Source organism: Salvelinus namaycush, chromosome 13 (assembly GCF_016432855.1).
Source record: "Salvelinus namaycush isolate Seneca chromosome 13, SaNama_1.0, whole genome shotgun sequence".
NCBI classification, from domain to species: Eukaryota; Metazoa; Chordata; class Actinopteri; order Salmoniformes; family Salmonidae; genus Salvelinus; species Salvelinus namaycush.
This window is the reverse complement of record NC_052319.1, coordinates 17532391-17540043: the sequence shown is the minus strand read 5'-3', so window position 1 is coordinate 17540043 and position 7653 is coordinate 17532391. Positions and strand designations below refer to the sequence as shown.

The following is a 7653-nucleotide window of genomic DNA, read 5'->3' as shown; positions in this document are numbered from 1 at the left end:
ACTGAAATGGTCCACCGACACAGACAGCGTGGTGAAGAAGGTCTGCACCTGAGGTCTGAACAACGCATCACCGGGGGCAAACTACCTGCCCTCCAGGACACCTACACCACCCGATGTCACAGGAAGGCCAAAAAGATCATCAAGGACAACAACCACCCGAGCCACTGCCTGCTCACCCCGCTATCATCCAGAAGGCGAGGTCAGTACAGGTGCATCAAAGCGGGGACCGAGAGACTGAAAAACAGCTTCTATCTCAAGGCCATCAGACTGTTAAACAGCCATCACTAACATTGAGTGGCTGCTGCCAACATACTGACTCAACTCTAGCCACTTTAATAATGGAAAAATTGATGTAATAAATTTATCACTAGCCACTTTAAACAATGCCACTTTATATAATGTTTACATACCCTACATTACTCATCTCATATGTATATACTGTACTCTATACCATCTACTGCATCTTGCCTATGCCGTTCGGCCATCACTCATTGTGAAATTGTTAGATTACTTGTTAGATATTACTGCATGGTCGGAACTAGAAGCACAAGCATTTCGCTACACTCGCATTAACATTTGTTAACCATGTGTATGTGACAAATAACATTTGATTTGATTTGTGAGTGCAGTATTCAACATGGTTAAGCAGAGAAGAAAATATAATTTTTGTCTACTATGTGGCAGAGAGTCTGGCCCTGAAAAGGAAGTACAGTGTGGATGTCGACCGTGAAGTGAACGTGAACGTTGGCCTCGTTTACAGTTACCAGCTGAAGAAGTTTTTGGTAAGATAAATAATATTCACTAATCTTTCCCCTGTCATTTATTTATGTACTGTATGTCATAAGCATTGCCCAATCAGGCACCACATGCTACTTTATTGGGTTATATATTCTCTGTTGGAGCAGGACTTTAACACATGCCTATCTACTGTGTGGTAGTCTCCTGTGACAGAATGCTAACAGAAATCCAGACTTGGTTCTGGTTGTGTTTCGAAATTAACACTGGAACTTTTCTCCACTCTGTTATTCCAGACGTTCTGCGGCACTCCGAAGCGCACCATCCTCCTGAACCATATAGAAGACATCCTGGATGAGGAGGACCTGCGGGACTACCTGGAGATTCACTTCCAGAATCCCAGTAACTACAGTGGGGAGCTGGAGTGCATCAAGCACGTCTCCAGGGGCAAGCAGGTGAAAGCCTTCTTCACTGAGGATGCCGCTGAGGTGGAGGCCTAACATTAACACTAACTGCCATCCTCTTACAGTACATCTATACTCATGTTCCTTAGTACTTGGTACCACAGGAATATGCCTTAGAAATTATGCATTAATCAGCATTCACCATGAACTCTACACCCCACTGACATTTAGCACTATATGATGCCAAAACGGATATGTAAGTCTTATACAAAGTTTAATGGTTTTCTGTAGGAGACAGATGGCTGTGGAATGTGTTGGGGGAGACTGGTGGAGATCTTTGAATTAGGCCTCAAGGGGGTTGAGTTCAGGTCAGTTTCCCTTAGGCGAGAAACAATGGTTTATTATCCTATCACTTCGTCTTCCTGTCGGACCATAAAACATAAATAAAATACCTCCACACATCCACCAGGTGTGGAGGTGTAACCAGGGTATAGTGATGTAGTAAATTAATGTCACCAGGTGTGGAGGTGTAACTAGGGTATAGTGATGTAGTAAATTAATGTCACCAGGTGTGAAGGTGGAGGTGTAACCAGGGTATAGTGGTGTAGTAAATTAATGTCACCATGTGTGGAGGTGGAGGTGTAACCAGGGTGTAGTGATGTAGTAAATTAATGTCACCAGGTGTGGAGGTGTAACCAGGGTGTAGTGATGTAGTAAATTAATGTCACCATGTGTGGAGGTGGAGGTGTAACCAGGGTGTAGTGATGTAGTAAATTAATGTCACCAGGTGTGGAGGTGTAACCAGGGTATAGTGATGTAGTAAATTAATGTCACCATGTGTGGAGGTGGAGGTGTAACCAGGGTATAGTGATGTAGTAAATTAATGTCACCATGTGTGGAGGTGGAGGTGTAACCAGGGTATAGTGATGTAGTAAATTAATGTCACCATGTGTGGAGGTGGAGGTGTAACCAGGGTATAGTGATGTAGTAAATTAAGGTCACCAGGTGTGGAGGTGTAACCAGGGTATAGTGATGTAGTAAATTAATGTCACCATGTGTGGAGGTGTAACCAGGGTATAGTGATGTAGTAAATTAATGTCACCATGTGTGGAGGTGTAACCAGGGTATAGTGATGTAGTAAATTAAGGTCACCAGGTGTGGAGGTGTAACCAGGGTATAGTGATGTAGTAAATTAATGTCACCATGTGTGGAGGTGTAACCAGGGTATAGTGATGTAGTAAATTAATGTCACCATGTGTGGAGGTAGAGGTGTAACCAGGGTGTAGTGATGTAGTAAATTAAGGTCACCAGGTGTGGAGGTGTAACCAGGGTATAGTGATGTAGTAAATTAATGTCACCATGTGTGGAGGTAGAGGTGTAACCAGGGTGTAGTGATGTAGTAAATGAATGTTACCAGGTGTGGAAGGGGACCTACTGACAGTGTGAAACAGAATAATGTGATGTCTGTGGTTGACACCAACTAGAAGTACTGAGGGACTTAAATTGGGATGCAGAGCTGACGTCCTGTCTTCATGAGGCCTCTTCCTAACAACCAAAACGTCAGTGAAGGTCTTTACAATAAATGCATTTTTGAAGCAAACATATTATACAAGAAGAATAGTTGGAAAATATCCCTACAATTCATCCATAACAATTGGCTTATTTCTCTTTACTTTCTCTTTACTTTTTCACCAGCTACACTAAAACCTGGTGTTTCCAGTGTTCTGTACCACAGTGGTCTCTACTGGCATGTCAACAGCACTGGTGTGGTTAACTTTCACAGCAGCGTACTGGACATCCTCCTCCTGTTTCTGGGGTTGAGACGGTTGGGCAGTGGAGTATTCAGGCACTTCCTGGTTTCTGTGTTGGGTGCTGGCGCAGTGAACGTTATCCTGGTTGTCTGTGTCCACTGTCGGTGCTGCAGTATGGGTCATGGCCATGCCTGAGATGTTGTCATACACGGGACTAGAGTCTCCCTGATGAGGAGAGAGGACAGACAACATGAGGGTTGAAAAATAAAGTAATATCACAGTCATTGAGTCCATCTCTTCAAAGACCACTTTAGTTCTCAGTCAACTGATTCCAACACTCACCTGTCCATTGTCTACTGTGTCTCTTCTGTCTCTTGTGTCGGAGGTGGATTTGGAGGCCTTCTTCCTGTTTTGTAAATTAAAGAATGAATGAACATATGAATCAATGAATCAATTCAAATCAATCAAGATCAATTATTAAAAACATAATGTAAAAAAGAGGTAAATTATTCACACTCACCTGAACCACATAAGGACAGAGAGACAGAGGATGAGAACCAGAACCACCACTATGATTCCTATAGATGCATTCTTCACAGAAGCTTGTTTCCCTAAAGCATAAAGAATGATATGAATGTTATCTGATAGTGTAACTTGAAATTTAAAATAAAAACACATCTTACCGGCTACCATGATCAATTGAGGTGTAGATATCTGGGCTCCAATTGTATTCTCAGCCTCACAGTAGTATTCTCCACTGTCCTCAGAGCTGATGTTAGTGATGCTATAACTCTGCCCTGACGCTTTTGGTTGGGTAACATTCTTCTTGTACCAGGTGTATTTGTCCACAGGTGGGTTGGCATCACTGCTGCAGGTCAGAGTCACTGAACTGCCCTCCACTAGTTCACCAGAAGGACTGACTGATACTGACACTCTCTTTGGGCCATCTAGTGTTGGGAATGACATACAAATGAACACACAGTGTACCCAAAATATAATACTAGAATTAAATTACAGTTAGATTATATATATTTATTGTACTCACATCTGACAGTGAGAGTCTCTTCAGCAGAGGGGAGATTCTCATGGCCGTTTACAGCACAGGAGTATCTGCCTGTATCCTCACTGCTGACTGGGTCTAGGTACAAGTAGTTAGTTTTGTTCTTTGGGTTTGTGAGACGTTGTCTGTTCTTGTTCCAGATGTAGGTGGGGTTGGGGTTGTCAGTCAGAGTACAGGTGGTGCTACAGGTCAGTGTCACAGGCTGTCCCTCTGTCACTATAGTTTGAAATGTTGCCTTCAGGCCTGTGATTAAAAACAAACATTATAACCTTATCAACTTACCCAACAACCATTGTAATCAAATGACACGAGACGTCCATATTATATACAGACTGTCATTCCTAATGTACTGTATAATATCAAATTAAAACAGATTTCCAAAGACTTGAATGTAACTGATAAAGCATTACAAAATAGTGTACCTGTGACAGACAGCCTGACTCCAGGACTGCCAGAATAGCTCTCACTTCTCACACTTTGAAAAACATGACCTTGTATGATCTGAGTCTCGAATGTGAACCAGTACTCAGCTGAGTCGCTCTCTCTCAGGTCTGTGATTCTCAGGGTGCAGTCATTCACTCTGTCCCCATAGTATTCCACACGATCATCATTCTGAGGTTTCACAACAGACCATCTATAGAACCATGATGTCTCTGTGACTGTATGACCTCTGGGATATGTGTAAGAGCAGGTCAGATTCACTGTTGACCTCTTCAAGGTACAGATATTCTGAGGGTTGTAAGTCACCCTCCAGCCATTCTGACCCATTACCACTGCAACACAGTCACACATGACAGGGCAACTAAAGAACCATTAAAGAAACCCATGGCCCACACCCAATTTCTTCCACAGTTGCGGAGAGATGAGCGAATGGAAACCACAAGCATATACTGTATGTGAGGTGTGAAGAGCAAATCTAAATATTAACAAGGAAATTAATAATTTACACCAAATGAACATTGAGAAGCAACGTATTGTGAATTGTTAGAATTGTTTAGAAATGTCTATAGATTGAATAGCAAAGGATAGGAAAAGGATGATTACTGAAAGGTTAGGAATGAGACCATACCTGTCTCAGACCAGATAAAGACCATCAACACACTTCCTGCTGTTCTCAATGCCATTGTTGCATCTCCATGCAGTCTTACAAACAGAAAGGTAGACAACTAAAACACACTTTATAACTGGTGAATAACTACACTTGATACTTAGCACACAACAGTATTATATATGTATTGCTCTAAATACATTTTTCCCCTAATTCTGACCATAGCGTTAAGGCCAACGACCCTATCATTATCACAATATATGGTTTATTACTAAAAACATCAAATTAAACACAATGTTAAAAGATATTGTCACACATACTTACAGAGTGAAGTGGAAAGGACTTGTACAGTAAATCAACTGACTAGCAGTGAGTGGAAACAAGAACTAAGTGTGGTTGGCACATATTGAAAGTAGCTGATACAGAACTGTCCTTCCACTTTAGACATTAACATGCATGATGCTGTTACGAGGAGCGCAGGGAGGGAACCCAAGAGCGGACTCAGAAGAGGAAGCCGGGATGAATACACCGAAATGTTTATTGAACACAGAGAAATATGAAGTACAGAACCGGGGTAGCTCAGATGAGTGCAAAAAAACAGGAGTGTAGAATGAGGTTGGAGTTGCCTGAGTAGAACAGGGGAACAGGTCCTGAGGGGAATCCAAGGTAATGGTGGGGAGTGAAATCCAGAGCAAGGTAGTTGGTGGTGAGATGTGGAACAGGAGACAGGAGCCAGAGACAGAGCGGTACTGCAAGGAGAGGACAAAAATTGGTGTTAGGCAGGGAAACAAGCACAGCAGAGCAACAGGATCTTGAGAAAAGACAAAAGGCTAGAAGAATAACTGACTGAGCAGAGATTACGACCTGGCAGAGTGGAAGTGGCAGGAATGGGTATATGTAGAGGTCTTGATTTATGGATGAGTTGAAGCTGGTAGGGATCTGCTCTGACTCCAGCACACCTGTCTCCAACCACACAATTAAACAGAGAGGGAGAGGGAGAGAGAGAGAGAGTACAGGGAAAGAACTGTAGGTCAAGGAGACACCGGACAACCACCAGAGGGCGTAGCAGGAGCAGATGTGACAGATGCATTCTACCTAATAATAATAATTACAATCATCATCATTATGATCATTATAATAATCAGAACACCACAACAGACTTATATGGCACTTTTCAAAGACCCAGAGACGCTAGAAGCAGAACAACTGATGATGTCACCTATGCCTACAGATCTGTTAACAGAGCAGATTGAATAGAACATGATAGAAAAAAATGTGGTTACTATGATGAAGAATAGATTACACCTGATACTGCAATTGGGAGGTATCAGGCAATGAGACTAATGTTGTATTACATGCTAGTACATAACACATATGGAAACAGTAATGCAAAACAAAACGTTTTACAATGAGATTCATATGCAGAACAAATCCTCAAATGCAGTACAATCACATGGAACAAGCTACTATCAAGCTGCAAAAAGGAAGCAAGCCTAAATATCCTTTATTGACTGATAATTACTTTTTTTCTTGTTTTTTTCTTAACAAGCTAAAGCTATTTTACCTTGATAAGACGATTAAAGTAAAATAATAAAAGCAATATAATGTAGATAATCTGATAGAAAACAAATACTATTTGATCTGAACTCACCTGTCCATCGTCTGCTGTCCTTTGTTGCATCTCCCTCCCTGCAGTCTTAGAATCACAAAGGCAGACAACTTAAACACACTTTATAACTGGTGAATAACTTAACCTGATGCAAATAAAAATGCACAATACTCTTGTTTACATCTAAGGACGCTATGCCTCTTTTTCTGTGCCAAGCATCTTTGGTATGAATCAAGGACACATTTTTTATGCTCAACTTCAAACCAAGGATTTTAATCTGTCATCATGAAATTAGTCATCAATATATTTGATGGGTAACCTTATTGATCAGTATTAAAACCGTGATACAATTGAGAATTGTATTGTCTAAGGCAGTGGTTCCCAAACTTTTTATAGTCCCGTACCCCTTCAAACATTCAACCTCCAGCTGCGTACCCCCTCTAGCATCAGGGTCAGTTCTCAAATGTTTTTTTTTGCTATCATTGTAAGCCTGCCACACACACAATATACGATACATTTATTAAACATAAGAATGAGTGTGAGTTTGTCACAACCCGGCTTGTGGGAAGTGACAAAGAGCTCTTATTAGGACCAGGGCAAAAATAATAAAATAATAATAATCAATAATTTTGCTCTTTATTTAACCATCTTACATATAAAACTTTATTTGTTCATCGAAAATTGTGAATAACTCACCACAGGTTAATGAGAAGGGTGTGCGTGAAAGGATGCACATAACTCTGCAATGTTGGGTTGTATTGGAGAGAGTCTCAGTATTAAGTCATTTTACACACTGTCTCTGCATGCATTTCGTTTTCATGCTAGTGAGGGCTGAGAATCCACTCTCACATAGGTACATGGTTGCAAAGGGAATCAGTGTCTTAACAGCTTGATTTGCCAAGGCAGGATACACTGAGCGCAGCCCTATCCAGAAATCTGGCAGTGGCTTTCGATGAGGCTCTCTTGTTCAGATATTGGTAAGTGGACTGGAGGCAGGGCATGAAAGGGATAACGAATCCAGTTGTTTGTGTCATCCGTTTTGGGAA

The 7653-nt window shown here is 41.4% G+C and overlaps 1 long non-coding RNA gene across 1 annotated transcript; it reads left to right on the top strand.

Moving 5' to 3' along the window:
- Window positions 1–682: 682 nt before the first annotated feature.
- On the top strand, window positions 683–3253 carry LOC120057901. The gene is made up of 3 exons (XR_005477971.1): window positions 683–782; window positions 1032–1190; window positions 2835–3253. It is a non-coding gene; the product is annotated as an uncharacterized LOC120057901 (long non-coding RNA).
- The last annotated feature ends 4400 nt before the right edge of the window (window positions 3254–7653 follow it).